We start from the raw sequence: 21102 nt of genomic DNA on the forward strand, positions 1-21102 counted from the left end.
AAGTTGGAATGATCATTACCCGAAATAATGTTAACATCAGACAAAGTAAAAGTGACATCACATTCATCGAACTGCACCAAATTAGAACTATTACTGACAGGAAAACGTGACATGAAATCTGCATGAACATTCAAACGTCCAGGAACATAAATAACCTCACAACAATATTCCTGCAACTTGGCAGCAAGTCTCACTAAGCGAGCAGTTAGGATCCTCCCCCCTCCTGCTGATAACATACTGACAAGAGGTTTATGATCTGTCCTCAAAGAAAACTTTGTTCCCCCTCTAGAAATTGGCGGAAATGTTGGACTGCCCAAGTACAAGAAAGTAATTCTTTCTCTATAGTAGAGTAATTAAACTCAGCCCCACGCAAAGTCCTAGAAGCATAAGAAACAACGTACTCTCCAAATCTATCTTTTTGCATCAGAACAGCACCAAGGCCAACATTGCTAGCATCCACGCACACAATACATTCTTTGGCAACAGAAAATGGTTTTAGGAATGGGGCCTCAACAATTTTACTTTTGAGGGTATCAAAAGAAACATGTTGGTCGTTGCTCCAAACAAATTTTGCCTGTTTTTTAAGTAAAGATCGTAAAGGATGAACAATCGTAGAATAATTTTGTATGAATTTTCCATAAAATTCAGTGAGACCAAGAAAGGATAATAACTGCTCCTTGGAAGTGGGAACAGGAGCTGAGGTAATACTTTTAACATGGTTGATTTTGGGCTTGATGCCATCACTAGAAATTTCATGGCCCAAGTACTCAACATGAGATTGTCTAAATTTAACATTTTGAAAATTTTAAAGTGAGACCTTTCTCTTGCACACTGCTTAAAACTGAATGCAGATTGCAATCATGTTCTTGAAATTTTTTGCCAAAGATTAATATATCATCTAGAAATGCTATTGCCCCTTTACAATTCTTTAACAACTCTTTCATTAAACATTGGAAAACTGAGGCGGCACTAGCTAGCCCGAAAGGCATTCTCAAGTATTGAAACATACCTTCCGGGGTAACGAATGCAGTCAATTTCTTAGAGTCTTCGTGCAATTCCACCTGGTGGTATGCGCTGTCCAAATCAATTGTGGAAAACACAGTGGCACCAGAAAGAGAAGAAATTAATTCGTGAATATTGGGTAGAGGATGTTTGTCAACCCAGATTTCTTGATTTAAGCTGCGGAGATCAACACACAAGCGAAGATCTCCTGAACTCTTAAGTGATAAAACAATGGGAGAAACCCACGGGGAAGATTCAATAGGTTCAATAATTTTTTTTAAAATAAGGTCATCCAAAATTTCTCTAAGTTAGCTACTATAGGCTAAAGGAACATTTCTAACTCTATGTCTAACAGAGACAGTGTCATCATTGAGGATTATCTTGTGTTTAAAATTAGTAAATTTTCCAAGAGTATCTTTAAACACTTCAGGGAAATTCAACTTAAGGTTGTTTACAAAAACGGAATTTTGAGGAATCTTACAAGAATTAGTTTCACACACGGAAAGTACATTCAAATCTGTGAAACAGACAGGGGGATTGGAATTGGGATCAAGTTTGATTCCTAAATCATGTTGATGTGGCCACCCCAGGATGGCTACTCCCTTAGTAGCTACATATACTTTCCCTTTGGTGACTCTATCTTTGACTTGGATAGAGGCCCAAAAGAAACCCTCTAGGCTTATTTTTGTTCCAGTGTAACCTCCGGGATGAATATCAGATTTTAACAATTCTCTGTCTTTCCACAAGTCATTGAACAACTTCAAGCCAATGATAGTATACCATGAACATGAATCTATCATTAAATCAATCGAAATGTTGTCAATTAAAATGGGCCAAGAAGGGAATTGTTTGAGTTCAACCTCATCAACGGAAAGTATGCAATTAAAACTGTTGAGAACTTCTTCTTCTTGAGAAATGTAATTAACTTTTTGAAGAGAACGACAAACATTTCCAAAATGTCCCTTCCTCGTGCATTTTACGCAAATTCTATCCCAAGCAGGACATCCTCTGTAATTACCAAGATGGTTAGGACTTCCACACCTATAACATGCAATATTTCTTTTTTAAAACATTTTGTTATCAGAAAAGTTCTTATTATCAACGAACTTCTTATCATAGTCTTTCTTGAAAACGCCTTTAGGACTAGAAGGCACTTGGCTTTTAACTAAAGAAACTTCAGGTTCAGTTGTCTGTGGCTTTGAATTAGATGTGGTACCTCGAATCTCAGATACAAATAATTCGAACTGCTCAATTCCCTTGGCAATATTAATTACTGCGCTAAGAGAAGATTCAGTGCCTAACAAAAGTCTTTCTTGTATCTTTTTGCTCTTAGTCCGCATCATGATTTGGTCTCTGAGAACCTGTTCATAAGAAATGGTTTCAAAAGCACAAGAACAAGCCAATGAACGTAAAGCGGAAACATAGTCCTCAATGGACTCATCTTGTTTCTGTACACGAGAGTAAAACTTGAACCTCTCCATAACTGTGTTTATTTTCCTACCAAAACGAATTTTCATCTGTCTGGTAGCGTTCTCAAAAATATCAATATCCCCAGCTTCATCAATTGGAGGAAGATTGTCAAATTCTTTGATGCCAGCACCGCCTAAACGATGTCTTAAAAGAACTAGTTTGCATTTGGCTGAACAACCATCCTTTTCAAGAACATCAACATATGCCATGAACATTGGAAACCATAAATCCCATTCAATGTTTGGATCACCAGCAGATTGTAGAAAATGAGGAGGAGCTGCAATATTTGACATTTTGAATAGAAAAGCTGAAGACTTTTAAGTGTTTCAAGTTTTAAGTGGAAACGCTGAAAATTTAAATACCTTTTTACGAATGAGAAATGTTGTGCCGGTGGAAAATGAGTGTTTCAAGTTTTAAGTGGAAACGCTGAAAAATTAAATACCTTTTTTTTCGAATGAGAAATGTTGTGCCGGTGGAAAATGAGGTTGAAGGTTTCCAGACGCTGAAAAAGAAAAAAAAACAAAAGAAAAACAAGATGGAGGCACGTAAATGATGTCACAGCGTCATGAGAGGTGAGGGGTGACTCCCACAGTGCTTCGCGATTTCTACAATGCTTCGCGTTGTCCCAGAATGCCTTGCGATGCTCCACAATAGCTAGCGCGTTCCTGGAGAGCACGGAGACATGCAGGTGAGAGGCGCGAGGATGGGGTAAGAACACTGGGGTGAGTTCAAACGGCGCACTCACCAACGGCAATGGAAGTAGTACATTAATGTCAGGAAAATTAAAAAAACGTTACCATACGAAGAAAGTAGCCAAACTGACGATTGAAGATCAGACGAATCTCCGAGTTTGTAAATAAGTCCAGTTTAGTCTTTTAAAACGAAGGGAAAAGTGAACGCTGTTCCACATATACTCCGAAACCTAGAAATCCTTGATAAAAGGTGCTCCCAAACGTCGCCAATATTTGTGTAGTGACTGGGTCCACGAAGAAGTAGGTTCCAAGTAGGCTTTATTCGGAGTAAAGAACAGCTTAACATCCACAGCAAAGAACAGTCTAGAAAGCCATCCGCTCCCTTCAGCAACCGCTAACTTAACCCCGACATTCTACCATGACACCACAGGTTCTAAGAACCATAGGCGTGCCACGGGCTATTAATACCACAGTCACCCAACCCAACACGTACACTCACTTTCCACTCTCGCTCTCGTTCTTGTCCTGTCTTTCTGTCTGTCTCCCTCCCACCCTTTGGCTTTCTAAATCTCCATATACTTTTCTCCTTCTTTTACTCTTACCCTCTTTTTCACCATCTCCTTTTTCCTTTCTCATCATATTTGTTCTTGTATCTCTCTTTCTCCTTTCCCTTTTTGGATCCTACACCCTCTCCCTTTTGTATTTAACGTTCTCTCTTTCTTTCTCCTTTCTCTGTCCCACACTGTTGTTCTTCATCTTTGTTGCTATATGTGTTGTTGTTATCTCTTTCTTTCTCCCTTTCTTTATCTTGTTTATCCCTCATTTTCTTTCACTATCACACCACCTCCTCTTTCTACATCTTTATTTCTCTTTAAACCCTTCTCTATTTTTTCTTGTTCTCTCTCTTTTTTGTCTTGCCTTTCTTTCTCTCCCTCCCTCCGTCTTTATCTAAGTCTTCCCCTTCCAATGTTTTAATTCGTGTTTCATGACAACATCTTATTAGGCATCATGTAAGGATAGAAAAAGTATAAGTACAGAAAAAGGCATATATATACATGAGTCTGTATGTGGGTTTATGCTTCTTAGTATGATAATACATGTATGTCAGAGTTTATAAATATGATGCACAATCTGCATGATCTTAAAAAATGGCGGCCGTCTGCCTTTCTATTTTTAGGCGTGGTGGCTCATACAACTCTTCACATATCTCATAACAAATAAATAAAAAACATTACAATTTATAACATCAATACCTCTAACTTTAACAAATGCGAGATTGATTGCTTTGCAAATGCTTGTTAATAAATAGGTGGGACTTTCTACATTCTGCAGCTTGTTACTCTAAACTGCCACTGGCATAACTTGAGGTTTACCAGGTTGTGTTCCCCGGTCAAGAGCTTGGGGTGATTGGAGGGCGCCATCAGTCTCCTGGCACTTGGGGCCCTAACGAGCAGCCCTTTATCCATGAGACCCAGCTTTCCGCCATCCTCGTCTGTTGCTGTTTGATGTGCCTGAATGGGGAGCACCCCTTTTGCTTTGAACCCATCAGCCCTTTCAGGATTACCAGTAAGACTACTTGGATGGTATTTACAGTTCTTTCTAGGAGTGCTAAGACAAATGACAGGATTCTTTCCATACACTTAAGAGATTTAGAGATTTGCACATATTGGCCATGGAGTTCTCAGGATAAGTCCCCAAGCATTTCTAGTTGGGTGTCACAGAAGTCTGTAGTACTACTGATGATTGTTCTGACGGAGTACTACTGAATAGCTTTAAACGGGTGACCAGCAAAGAGCCGGGTGGGGTCCTAGTGGGGCTGCTCACCATTGGAGTATGGCTTTTCAAGATAATGTCCACATCTGGTAAAGTAGAATCCTCAATATAAGGATTATTGGACTCCCCAGACAGCGAGGTTGAAATGCCTGTGGCAGGTGAGTGCAGAGCAAAGGAAGGAGTAGGATTTACATTTGACCCTGCTGATGCTCGAGTAGTAAGGGCCTCCATATTAGGGGAAGGGTCGTCATACTTAGCGACATGAGGGACATTCTCTTTTTGAAAGGAGAAGATTGAGTTAGAGCCTTTTTATTAAATTTGAATGTGCCACCTTATCTGAGTAGATTGGATCTTGACTTTTTACAGGCTCTCATAAGGATCATTCTTCCTGAGCGTAGTCTTCAGGTCGTCATCCTAAATTTGTGGAAAAGCGCTGCTGATTTTATATTCTGGAACTGATTGAATATGTAAGTCTGGGGTTGGAGAGGACACAGCGGACAGCAGCTGCACCACAGACCTAGCTGGGCCGCTTCTGCACTCCGCTGCTCTACCCTTAGGACCCTTAGGACAAAGCACTAGTAGGTCTTCCTGCACCCCAGAGAACTAGTGCTGACCTAATGTTTATAAAATGCATATGCACCTAGACTAAATGATAACAAACAGTGAGACACGGGCCACCGCACTACTCTCGCTTCTCTCCTCTCTTACCTCTCTCACCTGTCTCTTAAAGCTGAATGGTTGGTGCAGTGTTGTTCCCTGGCTGGACACTGATCTCCGCCTTGATTTATGCTTGTTTAACCTTAGAGCAATCCGAACTGCAGTAGAGGAAGATGAGCTGAGCCGGAGAAAGGACACCAAAGCCAGGCCTGGTGCATGCACAAAAACAACAACGTGGAGGAGGGCGCCAGAGCATTCCAATGGGCCATGTAGGGGCAGGCACAACAATGATCAAGTGAGCCGATGCTTCAAACCCAAGGCCAGACCAGCATGAGGAGTGAACGGCTGCAACGTCGGCAGCAGGCAGCGGCACATGCGGAGAGGATCCGCAGCAAGAGGTAAGGTATTTTTTAGTAGCGGCGGCTGCGAAGCCTACAGGCACCTGCACAGCTCCTATGCCGCTCTGCCGGTGGCTTCTGTGGGTCAGGTCGGATGCAGAGAACTGATAATCAGGGTCAGCAACATTAGAACATATGCTACACTCTCACACAGTGACAGCCAAACTAGTGTTTGTATGCTTTAGGGAAGAATCTGAAATGGCATCCAGTTAGGTTCCTGTGAAAGCACAGTGGTGGCAGATCCGTGCATATTGTCTGTTTTTGTTCAGAGCAGCAAAGTGCGGGTGGAGAAGGGGCTTATAAGATTCCAGCTGGGCCCATAACATTGAACGGAGGTAAGGGTCCATAATGCCTCCATTTGTTGTAATATCCTGGCTGGGAGCTATCGGGATCTGCACCTGAATGGAGGGAAAACAAAGGCCTACAGCTAATCACTTCACAGGTACTTAAGAGAGGCATGTTTTTGACTTTGTTCAGTCCCTGTATATAAGAGGTATGCGTGCACTGTAAGAATGTCATGGGTTGGTCTGTCCCAGTATTTATATTAATAACAATTTAAATACACCAGTTAAGTTTTATTTTTTTTATAGCGTATAGTGCTACGTATCCCAATGCGGAGTGTCAGAGCACTTTGCATCACATGTACACATTATACATTGACAATAAATCATATGTGTGTAAATCAATGTACAGGATGTATTACATAAGACAGTGTGAGTTACAAGGTGAAGAAGACACATCTGCTTAATAGCTCACTGTGATATATTAGGATTACAATTTATGAACTGCAAGTATCAAAAGGATCTGTGTTACTTTTTTTATTTTTTTTATTCCTCATATCACCAAAAAGCATCTGCAATAATCAATAAACCGCAATGTCAAACTATCCGCCCAGCAGTCACTGCATTCACCCAGTTCCTATTTCAGTATCGAACCATCACCTTAGTCTAAACCCAGGGAACTGCACTAGGTTAAGAAGTCAGTCCATATAGCCAGAGTGTGGCCCTTCATATACCCTGATCCAACTAGCAGACCCTGACAGCCGCCTTTGCCCAATCTTCCCCTCTCAGGGGCAAAGGATCCCTCCATTTCATACAGATTTCTCTTCTGGGGATAAGAATCAAGTAAAAGAGCAACCTTCTATGTGACCGCCTCAACAGCGTACTTATTTTTTCATTGCCTCCGAGGAGGACAAGAATTACATTGTTTGATCACCTGACCAAAGATACCTTTAAATGCAAGTTCTATTCCTCCCCAAAGGTCACTGAAGGATGAACATTCGACAAAGATCTGGACATAGTTAGTTCCTAAACAGCTACGCCTTACACATTTAGGGTGGGTTGAGGGGTAAACTAGGATATTTTATATTGGGTCCAATAGAGACGATTGATGGTGAAAAAGTTGTTCCTCTTCAGGTTGGCTGGTTTAACAGTTGAGTGCAGAGTCCTCACGGAATTATCCCATACTGTTTTAAAATCTCCCTTCAGGAAGGTTTCACTCAATCCTGAGTGAGGGGGAGCTAACATATTTTGCTCCACTGCCAAAAACCTCCCATACCACCTTGAAGCTTCCTTATTCTTAGACCTGATGTCCTGAAGAGAGAGCTCCAACTCACAGTCACCCCAATCCTCTTTTTTGATGACCCAAACCAGGAGGATAGTTGATTAAACTTAAATCTGGACAGATCATTACCAGTCTTAGCTTTTAATACTTTCTATGGGTACACTACCTTGATTGACAGTAAATCTAACCAGGTTATAACACCCGCCCCCCTAAATGGAAGACTTAAAGCGACTTTCAAGCATTCCAGGGCTCCTGGAGAGTCCCAGAATGGAGCCGAATCTGAATAGTAACCAATGCCCCACCCCCTCCTGACATTATACCATAGATTTAAAGCAAATCTTAAAATTTTTAATCGGACTTTCTTGAAAAACCTGGGGGCACCAAACTTATAAAGAAAGCCCTCCATGCTCCAGTGCCTCACCATCTCCCACAAAAGCTTTCCCCAAGTAGAATCATCTGGTTTTACCAAAAGCATCCTGGAAGGCTACATAGCACCAGTTAAAATCGGGTAGGGCCAATCCCTCTTTGTTAAGCCTGCGTCTAATTTTTTTCCAAGACAATCTGGTACCTTTGTGTCCCCGGAGGAAACTCAAAACTTTCCCCTGAATCCTTTCAATACCTGGTTTAGGAAACCCAAGGGGAATGGCATTAAAAAGGTAGGTCAGTTTTGGAAGGATGACCCTTTTAATTAAGTTAACAAGCCCATAAATTGTCAATGAGAGGTTTTTCCATCTAATTAATAGGTGGTCAATTTCTTTACTGACCTCTGCAAATTAAGCTGCGGAGTTTCATCTATTTCATCCACTATTGTGGTGCCCAGATAACAAAGATTGGGGCTCACTTTCCCCTCCCAGTCTGTGATATTCCAACACATAACCTCAGTTTTAGCAGTATTTACTGAATAACCGGAGAGGGAGTCAGATTCCACAATAGATGTTCCACCTTCTGAATCAATATTAAAGGATGGGCCATATAAATTAACAAATCATCAGCATAAAGCGCAACTTTACAGCTGTAAGGCGGAGAGCTGAAGGAGACTACAGAAGCATCCAATCTCAGCTGTTGGGCAAGAGGTTCTATATAAATATAAAAAAGGAGAGGGGAGAGAGGACAACCCGGTCATGTCCTTCTTAATATATTGAAACTAGGGGTTAATGTGCCTTTAAAAAAGTTCCTGGCCGATGCTCCTTCATAGACCATTTTAAGCTTATTAAGAAATTTAGAGCCAAATCCCATTACGCTCAGAACTGCCCAAAGAAAGACCCAACATACTCGATCTAACAGCTTAGCAGCATCCTAAGCTACTATGGCCAATGGAGTAGATCGTTCTGTGGCCAGATCTGTAGTACCATTTAACTGTTGGGTCTGCTCCTGTATAAATATCTTTGGGATAAACCCCTTCTGGTCTGAATGGATGAGCTGGGGTGGGAGCTTAGCCAATCTCCCCGCTAAAATACTCATAAAGATCTTATATTCCACATTGAGCAAGGAGATTGGCCGATAAGAATCCGCCTTGGAGGGATCTTTGGAAGGTTTTGAAATGAGGACTATTGTAGCCTTCTTCCAGGACTGAAGAGCCTGTCCACCGTGCCTAAAGACTGAGTTAAATAGGATTTTCAAGAATGGTATCAGCTCCTCTATTAAAAGATTGTACTCTTCCTTAGGTAGAGCGTCTGTACCTGCAGCTTTACCATTCTTACTTTTAGTTATACATAAGCAAATCTCCACCTTAGATATAGGGGCATCGAGTGTCTTGCCACTCACAGCTGTTAGACATGGGAGCTGTAACTTCCTCAACCAAGCCTTAATACAGTCTATGTTGGGAGAGATTTCTTCCTTATATTCAGTAGAGAATAAAGACATTAGGCAGGCCTGCATATCCTCCTCCTTTCTCGAAACATCCCCTCTATCATTCATGACTTATTTATGAATAAAGTTCCTAGATCTATCTGCCCGGGCCTTCCAGACCAACAGAGTACCAGACTTTTTTCCCATATTCAAAATTCTGCATAGACCTGGCATTCCACTGCACTCTGAAACCTTCATGGAAAAATCTTTGTGTAACAAGAAGACAGGCGTGCCAAAGCATGTGCAACACACCCAGGGACTTACTAAGGAATGGAGAGCGCACTGAAGCTGCGGTGTAAAGAAGGAACACGTCGAACGCCTTGTTTATTGTGATTTGTTTTTGTCAGCCACGTGAGGACTGGACTTTTGAGAGACGCGGAGCCAGCCGTGCGTCGCTGCTGTAATCTCAGCTCCTTGTCTGTGCTTGCGGCTGGCTGAAGTCTTGGGCAGCTGCCAGCTCCCCAACTCGGATGAAAGAACCCGTCTACAGTTCCACAGCTGTAACGCAGCCCTGGGAAGGACGGCCTGAGAGAAAGTTTCTCGGAAACAAGGAGGGAGCGAGGCACACCCGAGCAGTACCTCGGGTGCACCTTTCAAAGCGGCAGCGGTCACCGAGAGACAGCCGCAGCCACCGGCGAGGAAATGGATCCCAAGGCGTGAGGACTGCGCAGGCCCCGGCGAAGCCACCCAAGGGACCGGGCGGTCCCCTGTCGGCCTCTTTCCTGCCAGGTAAGCAGCGCCCCTCTCTGTGATGTGGCACAGCAGCACCTCTCTTGGCGCTAGAGTGCTATAGTTATGTACAGGCGGAAAGACATGGCTGAAGTGTCACGTCTTTGCTGCCACATACTAACCAAAACGATATGTGTCCTCCTGTGTGTCAGTTTGGATTTACAGGTCTTGGGGTAGTCTCTAAATGTCGGGGCATTCTGCCTCACTACGTGGGCAGCTCAATTGGCACTTTCACTCTGAAAAAGAGAAAAGAGCACCTTAGTTTTAAAAAGGGAAACACACTTTTTACTGTCAGCTTAGTTTCTCATTTTTTTGCCCACTGATAATGTATGATTACACGTGCATAAACATGGCACATGTGATTGCTCGGCGACCTTCCAACTCTCCATAGAGACGTGGGTGTCGTGTAAGTCTGTGTGAAGGCACTAATCATGGCGGCCGTTAGATACGTTCATCAATTCAAGGCCGATAAACAAGTGGCACTGAATCAAATGCCAATGACCCCTATTAAAACTCCTCCGTGCAATTCAGCTCAGGCTGCTTACTGAACGAGTTCTCAATAGGCAGACCATAGAATTCAAATTGCAGTCAATTCACTTTGTGTTGTAGCCTACATAGTTATGTATTCTTAGTATTAGGCCTAATGCTATGAAGTGTTGTTTGTTTATTTTGACTCTATAGAATTCCTATTTGAATACTGCCGAGCGTTGATAACTGCTATCCCATAATGCGTTCTGTGTAGCACTCGAGGACAACAGGACAAACAGAGCATTTCGGGACATAGAATAGTACACTGTACAATGAGTGTTTACCATTTTCTGCATGACATCTTACTTTCAATGGTAAAAGGATGCTACAGCCTCATTTCCCTCTCTGTGTAGAATATACTGTATTTTATGCATTTCTCATTGCTAGTGTTAGTCCAGGCCCCAAATCTACACCACTGGCAGCAAAGAGCACAAAAGGGGGCAGGGCAGGCGGTCCTAACTGACTTCCATTCGTTTTCCTTCACATCAGTCAAGCGTTCCTGGCCATTATCGACAGGCCTGAAGGGAATGAGCTTGCATTTGTAATTGTGTTGTGTAAAGTTGTAAACTTTTAGAGCTCAGAAAGTCACCGTTTAAAAAAAAAACCTGTGACATCTCCAATTCGTAGTTTCACATCCTGCAATGGACTCTTCAGCTGTGAAACATTTGAAGGACTATAAAATTAGCACCGGTGGGTTAAGTAATTAGGGTATCTATTGGTTAAGAACAAAAACTGGAATTTTTGATGGTAAATGGTTATGTGTTATCATATGCAATGATGTGCTAATGAGTTGATAATACGGTGTGGCGTGTGGACATGGTCACATACTCTTAAAACCACATCATGCCTCTTTCATCGACTACCAGGCACATCCTGCCCTTTTAACTCACTCGTGCAGGCTTCCGCCAACTTTACAACTTGTGTACTCTCCTCTCATGGTCTCAGGAAATGTACGATGGGAAAAACAAGTGCCTGTCTCTAAAATAAGTGCAGGTGGCCCCTACCAGCAATCACCCTCAAATTGAGTACTGAATAAATATGTATTAGAGTCGTCAATAGTGACTTTCTCGCTATGGCCCTGCCCTTAGTCTGTAGTAAAAGCTTGTTTGGACTGCTTAGACTTTTGGCCTCGTTTAAAAAAACACGCTGTACCTTATACAAAATCGTATGATTTGTACCAAATGTAATCTTGGAAAGCTTTGTGCAGATTTGGCATCAAGGAGGGTGATTTTAGGGGCTTAAGGGCCTTCAAAAGTGCATTTCCTATTCACGAAAAGGAACATAAACATGGCCCAGTAGCCAGCATGAAAATATAGAGGTAAGGTGCTCCTTTTTTGGGTCTGGTGTAAATTTGTCTTGAAGTTGTCAAAAGAAAGAACCAAAATAATTTTTACTAATTATCTGATGGATTCCCTAAACACCATTTTTATTTTACCTTGCATTTTGATTGTCTGTCAAGAGTCTAACAATGTTGTTCCTGCTGCCATTTTGAGGTTCACAGAGATTCAAGTCCACGAGCCTCGCTGCTAAAAAAAGGTGGTAGAGTGTGTGGACATGGAGACCACACCGCAGCCCTGGAGGAACAAGGGCATGCATACCCTAGTTTGGTAGAAAGTGGCCATATAAAAATTTAAAAAAACACAATTTTCAGCTGCATGATTTTGAAACTTTAGCCCAGATTCGTGTTTCAATATGCACATTTTTGGTTACACTGTCAGTTTTTTTAAGGTGTCCAAAAAGTTCCTATTTGCACATAAAACAGGCACATTCGACTGTGAACCACAAAAAAATGAGCAGGCAAATAGAATAGGCGACCCAAATATTCGCTGATGTCCTTCTCCTTCCCCCATATACCTTGCACTACTGGTACTAGGGATGGGGCAACTGCAAAGAAACCCGTGACAAGTCATGCCTTATGGCCATTGTCCACTGGGTCTGGTCATTATGCTTACAAAATTTATGAGTTTCCAAAATTTGTGTTATGAGAATTTAGTCAAATTCTGCAAATTTCAAAGCAGTTAAATAAACTGCGCACAGGCTTTTACTACGGGGACTATTTCAGCCAAACACGTCTTGCAGGACCCTGGTTCAAGAAGGGGTCATTTAATACTCAAATCAGATGCCTTGGTGTTATTTATGAATGTAGAAATATTTTTCTATGATTACAGAACAATTTTGTGTAATTTCACATAATATTTTTAATTGCGTAAATGTTATCAAACACATTTCTCACAGTTTCACACAGACCACGTCTTTGCACAATACCTTCGGAAAAATGTTTAAGGCACATTGTGATTGCCCTGAGCAGAAGTTAAATCATATCATTAAAATTAAAGAAATTCACAGAAAATGTTTGGATGAGGTGCATTACTTTTCTATAGTAGTAATGCATGTTATTGTTACTCAAAACATTCTAACAAATATTTTATTTAATATTTGAAATAAGCTTCAGTTGAAGATACATTGTGTTCGTGATCCAAAAAAGTACTGAATATTCGCAGTTCTAATCTGCTACCCAGCCATGACATCCCTAGACACCCTGCTCTGCTTCTAAGGTGTCATCACAGACATCCCAACAGCATATGAATGGCGCATGGTAGGCCCAGTGTTGTCTATGCGCCTGAGCATAGTGCACACAGAATGTGGCTGAAGACTATGCCATGTGCATGCTACATGCTGGTTTGCTGAATGGCCCTTTAACATCCTGTGCCCTTACATGCTGGTGTCCCTTATGGCCCAGTGTGGGCAGCAGAGGGCTAAGGTATAGATGGCATCCTATACTATCTGTGATCCTTTGTGCATAATGTGTGCTACATAATGATGTGACGGGCAAAAGGCATGTGCAAGGCCATGCCTTGTGTATTACCTCAGGCCACATTCTCTGGACTAAGTTCACGATGTGAGTGAAGCATGAACGCCATTCGTGAAATTATGTGTGGGACCCAGAGTAGTGAACTGGAGGGGGTGGAGAAAAGGGTTTTGTGTTTGCATTTATCCATAAGATGTGCCTGCCAGTGGTTTAAACGCTGTGAGCAATTTCTATTCAACTAAATAGTTTCCCTGAACATTTTTATAATGTAATTTAATATGCGATCTTAGAAACCCCTAGCTTATCTTTAAGGAATACTTTGTTAGTAGATCTGTGTGTGCACACAAGCAAACAAAGGTGCAGACATTATTCCACTCAAAGATCATGTTTAATTGCAACCCAAGTTAATTAGGCCCCATAGTGATGCTAAATCAAGCATTCCTTTACCGTACAAGCATAATTCTGGGTTGCATCTGTTTTTTAAGGAAATTGTTTAGAGTGAAGCATCTATGGTCACAATAGATTTATTTTCAGAAATTTAAAGTCAGAAATGTAGAACCCGTTTAAGAACTGGCAATACGTCTATTTCCTCGCCCATACCCTCTTGCAAGCAAATGATGCCCAATCGCAGTGGCAGATCATTGATGCAGTGATGTCAGCACGTGGGAGGGCCTTTACTCTTAGCTGCACTGTGATAACTCGGTGCCGTGTGGGACTGAAAAGAAGCAGGCCAGTGTTTATGTGTAAACTCCACTTAGGCACAGGTTTGTTTTCACAATAGACCGCAATTGTCACTTAGCTACTGGAGAGGGAATTGTAGCAAAATGACTAGGCACCAATGAGTCAGTACACATAATAAAAAAAAATACAGCTTAAAACAAAACGCTCCCCGGTTTAAATAAGTCCTCAAGACAAAACAGACTTCTGTTTTTTCTAGATTCGACACGCCCCTCCTGCCATGCAAATATCTTGACAAGCAGTAACATGGGTGAATTGTTCTATGTCATCTCCACATGAAATAGTATTTCTGTACTTTAATCAAAGCACCTTTATTTCTGCATCTACATAAATGGGAATTGCAAAAAACACAGTTGATGGACAGAATGTAGAACAATGTCATACATTCACCCCAGTACAAGGATCTGGGCCTAAATCCATCGTTTTTTTGCACTCCACACCACCCTGGGTTAGACACTGGCTATATGCAAATCAGCTCTGACCCTGTGCCTCATGGGAACAGTCCAGTCCGAACTACCAAGCCATGTCTTTCCCAGACCGGAATCAAGCATCCAAGGACCGGTTTCTGGCTATCAGCCTTCATCAGCCTGGATAGCTTGACTCCAATGGTGTGGAGAGCCTGGGACTCACGTCTGAGCATACCCAGCCCACTCAGGGTGAAAATTGCAAAAAACACAGTTGATGGACAGAATGTAGAACAATGTCATACATTCACCCCAGTACAAGGATCTGGGCCTAAATCCATCGTTTTTTTGCACTCCACACCACCCTGGGTTAGACACTGGCTATATGCAAATCAGCTCTGACCCTGTGCCTCATGGGAACAGTCCAGTCCGAACTACCAAGCCATGTCTTTCCCAGACCGGAATCGAGCATCCAAGGACCGGTTTCTGGCTATCAGCCTTCATCAGCCTGGATAGCTTGACTCCAATGGTGTGGAGAGCCTGGGACTCACGTCTGAGCATACCCAGCCCACTCAGGGTGAAAATTGCAAAAAACACAGTTGATGGACAGAATGTAGAACAATGTCATACATTCACCCCAGTACAAGGATCTGGGCCTAAATCCATCGTTTTTTTGCACTCCACACCACCCTGGGTTAGACACTAGCTATATGCAAATCAGCTCTGACCCTGTGCCTCATGGGAACAGTCCAGTCCGAACTACCAAGCCATGTCTTTCCCAGACCGGAATCAAGCATCCAAGGACCGGTTTCTGGCTATCAGCCTTCATCAGCCTGGATAGCTTGACTCCAATGGTGTGGAGAGCCTGGGACTCACGTCTGAGCATACCCAGCCCACTCAGGGTGAAAATTGCAAAAAACACAGTTGATGGACAGAATGTAGAACAATGTCATACATTCACCCCAGTACAAGGATCTGGGCCTAAATCCATCGTTTTTTTGCACTCCACACCACCCTGGGTTAGACACTGGCTATATGCAAATCAGCTCTGACCCTGTGCCTCATGGGAACAGTCCAGTCCGAACTACCAAGCCATGTCTTTCCCAGACCGGAATCAAGCATCCAAGGACCGGTTTCTGGCTATCAGCCTTCATCAGCCTGGATAGCTTGACTCCAATGGTGTGGAGAGCCTGGGCTATAGTGGTTTGGGTATGCTCAGACGTGAGTCCCAGGCTCTCCACACCACTGGAGTCAAGCTATCCAGGCTGAATGAAGGCTGATAGCCAGAAACCGGTCCTTGGATGCTTGATTCCGGTCTGGGAAAGACAGGGCTTGGCAGTTCGGACTGGACTTTTCCCATGAGGCAAAGGGTCAGAGCTGATTTGCATATAGCCAGTGTCTAACCCAGGGTGGTGTGGAGTGAAAAAAACGATGGATTTAGGCCCAGATCCTTGTACTGGGGTGAATGTATGACATTGTTCTACATTCTGTCCATCAACTGTGTTTTTTGTAATTTTCACCCCGAGTGGGCTGGGTATGCTCAGACGTGAGTCCCAGTCTCTCCACACCACTGGAGTCAAGCTATCCAGGCTGAATGAAGGCTGATAGCCAGAAACCGGTCCTTGGATGCTTGATTCCGGTCTGGGAAAGACAGGGCTTGGCAGTTCGGACTGGACTTTTCCCATGAGGCAAAGGGTCAGAGCTGATTTGCATATAGCCAGTGTCTAACCCAGGGTGGTGTGGAGTGAAAAAAACGATGGATTTAGGCCCAGATCCTTGTACTGGGGTGAATGTATGACATTGTTCTACATTCTGTCCATCAACTGTGTTTTTTGTAATTTTCACCCCGAGTGGGCTGGGTATGCTCAGACGTGAGTCCCAGGCTCTCCACACCACTGGAGTCAAGCTATCCAGGCTGAATGAAGGCTGATAGCCAGAAACCGGTCCTTGGATGCTTGATTCCGGTCTGGGAAAGACAGGGCTTGGCAGTTCGGACTGGACTTTTCCCATGAGGCAAAGGGTCAGAGCTGATTTGCATATAGCCAGTGTCTAACCCAGGGTGGTGTGGAGTGAAAAAAACGATGGATTTAGGCCCAGATCCTTGTACTGGGGTGAATGTATGACATTGTTCTACATTCTGTCCATCAACTGTGTTTTTTGTAATTTTCACCCCGTGTGGGCTGGGTATGCTCAGACGTGAGTCCCAGGCTCTCCACACCACTGGAGTCAAGCTATCCAGGCTGAATGAAGGCTGATAGCCAGAAACCGGTCCTTGGATGCTTGATTCCGGTCTGGGAAAGACAGGGCTTGGCAGTTCGGACTGGACTTTTCCCATGAGGCAAAGGGTCAGAGCTGATTTGCATATAGCCAGTGTCTAACCCAGGGTGGTGTGGAGTGAAAAAAACGATGGATTTAGGTCCAGATCCTTGTACTGGGGTGAATGTATGACATTGTTCTACATTCTGTCCATCAACTGTGTTTTTTGTAATTCTCACCCCGAGTGGGCTGGGTATGCTCAGACGTGAGTCCCAGGCTCTCCACACCACTGGAGTCAAGCTATCCAGGCTGAATGAAGGCTGATAGCCAGAAACCGGTCCTTGGATGCTTGATTCCGGTCTGGGAAAGACAGGGCTTGGCAGTTCGGGCTGGACTTTTCCCATGAGGCAAAGGGTCAGAGCTGATTTGCATATAGCCAGTGTCTAACCCAGGGTGGTGTGGAGTGAAAAAAACGATGGATTTAGGCCCAGATCCTTGTACTGGGGTGAATGTATGACATTGTTCTACATTCTGTCCATCAACTGTGTTTTTTGTAATCTACATAAATGGGAGGCATGAAATACGTGGCACATCAGAGGTTGTACTGGGAGCATGAATGTGTTGCAGGTTTATTAAACCCAGATTTGGGTGAATTTTCGGGCAATCTTGGGGAGTCCGGGATGAGATGGACTAAGGTGGCTTCCCACATCAGTTGACAGTATCTACCGGGTATTGTTTAGCCTCTAGGGGTTACTTCTCAGGGTTAGTCCAGCATCTGGACCCCATAGTCGAGGGAAGTCTTGCTCCGGCTCATGGATGAGCAATACCAAGTCAAGCTCAAAGTTGCTCTGCATTCCAACGTTGCTGCTGTAGTAGTGAGGTGTGGTTTTGATCCTGATGGCCCACCATAAAGACCTCTGAGTTAATGCATTGCAGACCCTATTCTGATTGTTGTTGTGGCTATTAGGTGCACCAAATGCCTTTGGATGTCCCTGTTACAACTTGTGCACAGAGAGAAAAACTTGGAAAAAATATGATCACAATTATCAGTAATAAAATAATGACTTTTAATGAAAGCTATGTATGTTTACCAGCCCTCCAAAATGGACCAATACGGGCCACAAGACATGCGTGGACCACTATGTAACTTGAGTTGTTACTATCAAGCAGATCAACCCACCAGGTTTTGGCTTTGGAAAAGCCTGTGCTGAATAATCAGAGTGAAACATGTCTTGACATTTGTTAGACTTGTCAGCCTTACGGTGGTCTTTCCCCAAATGTTTGCCTTACATCTCCATTTTTGCTGATCTAATGTTTTTTGGGCCCTAAGACTCTGTGAACTTTACCACTGCTAACAAGTGCTTAACCTTGTTCATCCCTCCCTAAAATATGTTAACATTTGCTTACACAACATTGGCATATTTAATTTTCTTGTAAGTATCTAACTAAGTGGTCCTACATGTAATCAGGGCCTGTAAATTAAATGCTACAAGTGGGCCTGCACCACTTTAGGAAGGAGCCTCTTTTGAAATGGTTAGCCCTCACTTTCGCCTGATGTGATTTCGAACTGTAAGTGCACTGTGTCCCTGCTAACCAGGTTCCAGGTGCCAGATCTCTTCCCCAAAAACGATTCCACGATTGGTACAACTTCAGTTACCCCTGTGAGTCTCTAGTAAGTAGTACCACTGGTACCTAGGGCATGGTACTGAAAAGGGTACTCTGGGGATGCAGCACTGGTTGTGCCACCCCAGGGACCCCTTACCATGGCAGGTACACTCTGTCAATGCAGGCTGATTGTCTTGGTGCAGAGAAATCTGAAGAGTTGACATGGCACACAGCCCTGTGTTCCATGAATCCCACACATTCCATGGGATATAGGTAAGTTAGCCCTACTGCAGGCCTTTAGGTATAAGGCAGGCAGGGTGCACTATATTCTATTTGTGGGCCTATCAGCATAAGCAGATATGCCCCTACAATGTCCAGTCCATTCTGAGATGTTATAAGTGGACAGCGAAGCCATAAAGAGTACATCAGCTGGATACTTGTTAACTCATGTTTCCTAGCTCCATAATAGCTTCACTGATTTGTAAGGCGTTTGGTATCAACCATCTTGTCTTAATAAATTCTCTCTGATGCCAGTATCAGATATATTGATAAATTCACAGAGGAGACCCTTTTAGAGGGTCCTCTGAAAACCTACCAAGAACCGGTGTGGTTCCTGACTTGTTTTCACCATCCTGCCACTACCAGACATGCTCCAGTGTCTCATAGGGTGAGAGCCAGCACTCTCAGAGCATAAAGACAAAGCCTGCCCTAGGCGAAGTGGCTTCACACCTCCTCCAGGACAGGATGACATTCCTGGGTGGGAAGCTTCAAAGGCAATGCCACCTGTGAAATCCAACACTGGAGCCTCCAGATAGTGGGGGAGGCCATGCCCCTTTTCCTTCTCCACTTTTGGCTGAGAAAAGGCAGGAATATTAGTTAGATTAGGAAGAGGGTCTCGTCTTAGCCAAAACCAACACTAGGACAGGGTAGGCAAGGTGAGCCCCTCTCCTGAAGTTCCACCATCTTAGGATGGTTAGAAAACCTCCTATCAGGGCTAGGGTAGTGCCTCATCCCACAGGACATAGTCACTAGAGGGTACAGACACCCTTAAGGTAAGTAGCTTTTGGGTACTACCTTCCTCACCTTGTAACATCCCTAAATTCAGTATTTGGGTGGCACCCGAGACCTGAACATCATATTTAACGGACAAGAGAAGACCAGGACAAACAAGACCCGTCACTCAAGAACTGAAGGCCTGCTGCAGAAGAAAAATGTGCCAAACCCTGCCTGCTGCTCCCAAGACTCAACAGCTGCTGCTGTTTTGTCGTCCTTAAACCTGAGAGGACTCAAAGAACCCCAGTGCACCTACAGCCTTCAAGAAATCATGGTGAAGCTCCCTTGGAGTGAATGTACCACTCCTCTTCACACCTCAGGCACCAATCCCATGAAGTCAGGTTTGTTGACTTGCTGCTTTCTGACCCAGCACTGAGGCAAGAAAAGGTACAACAGCGTCAAAGGGTCCAAACTGCCTCCCCACCAAGTTTGGAGCCACCAGGACCTTCCTCAACAGCGGCATACCAATACCTGTGGTACCAGATACCAAAAGGTAAGCACTGAGAAGCCGAGTCTACTCTGGACCCCTGGAGCACCAGAAGCAAGCACCCATCAAGAAGACACCCGAGAACCACTTTCAGAGTGGCGCAGCTGTCCTGAGATCGCCTATCCAAGTTGCTCACTCCTGACTGCGAGGACATCAAGACGCATGATTCCGTGCTGACCTGTTCGCTCTGCACCAGGCCCCACTGGCCCCAGCACCAGCTAACCAGTCCTGCTTCTGTGGTCCCCAGGCCCTTGCAACCTCCTCCCTCCTAGGAGACCCAGCGGACCTACCTGCAAGTTCCTCTATGCAGTGCTTTTTAAAAGTGGCCTCCTTTGTCTTTGCACACCAGCTTCCAAGACCTCAGCACCGCTGCTCTTGGCCGATCGGGGGCACTCCTGAACTTCTCCTGCTGGAACTTTGAACCTGGACCAGACATCAACCTAAAACAAGAAGGTGAACTTTTTGAAAGCATTGCCTGAACTTATATGCATTTTTCAACTTTTTCTCAATTGTTTCTTATGGTGCTTAATTGCACACAAAAGTGATATATTTTCCGAACTTTGATAAATGATGACTCTGAAAGTACTTACCATAGAACTGTGTTTATTGTCTTTAAAATTATATAAAAGCCAACACTATTTTTACAAATTGGTCTTGGATTTATTCTTGAGTATGTGCCTCATTCATTGCCTCTATGTGTACAACACATGCTTAACACTACCCTCTGATTAGCCTAACTGCTCACCCACACTACCACAAAAAGACAGTTAGTATTATCTACATTTACCTCTACCTGCCTTGTGTGGATTTCTCAGACTCTTTACATAGTGTACTTCATTTTGGAACACTGTGGAGAGATGCAGTTTCCTACAGCGACTAATTGTGCCCCCCAATCAACTAGCCTTTTTAAACATATCTCAGGCCTGCCATTGCTGCCTTTGTGTGCAGTTGACCTGACAAAACAAACTTTTTGCCAGGCCTAACTTTCTTTTGTAAAACATATAAGTCAACCTTATGGTAGGCCCTAAAAAGCCCTTAGGGCAGGGTGCAGTATATTAAAAAAGTTGGACTTGTACTTTTAACTTTTACA

The 21102-nt window shown here is 43.6% G+C and overlaps 1 protein-coding gene across 1 annotated transcript in view; it reads left to right on the top strand.

The window, feature by feature from the left end:
• The first annotated feature begins 10016 nt into the window (after nt 1-10016).
• Nucleotides 10017-21102, top strand: part of LOC144823004 (gap junction beta-5 protein-like) — a 38688-nt gene continuing 27602 nt past the window's right edge. The window contains exon 1 of the mRNA XM_078681109.1: nt 10017-10132. The gene's annotated coding sequence lies outside the window, so the exon portion shown is untranslated. The remainder of the gene's footprint in view (nt 10133-21102) is intronic.

Source organism: Lissotriton helveticus, chromosome 3_1, assembly GCF_964261635.1.
Source record: "Lissotriton helveticus chromosome 3_1, aLisHel1.1, whole genome shotgun sequence".
Taxonomy (NCBI): Eukaryota; Metazoa; Chordata; class Amphibia; order Caudata; family Salamandridae; genus Lissotriton; species Lissotriton helveticus.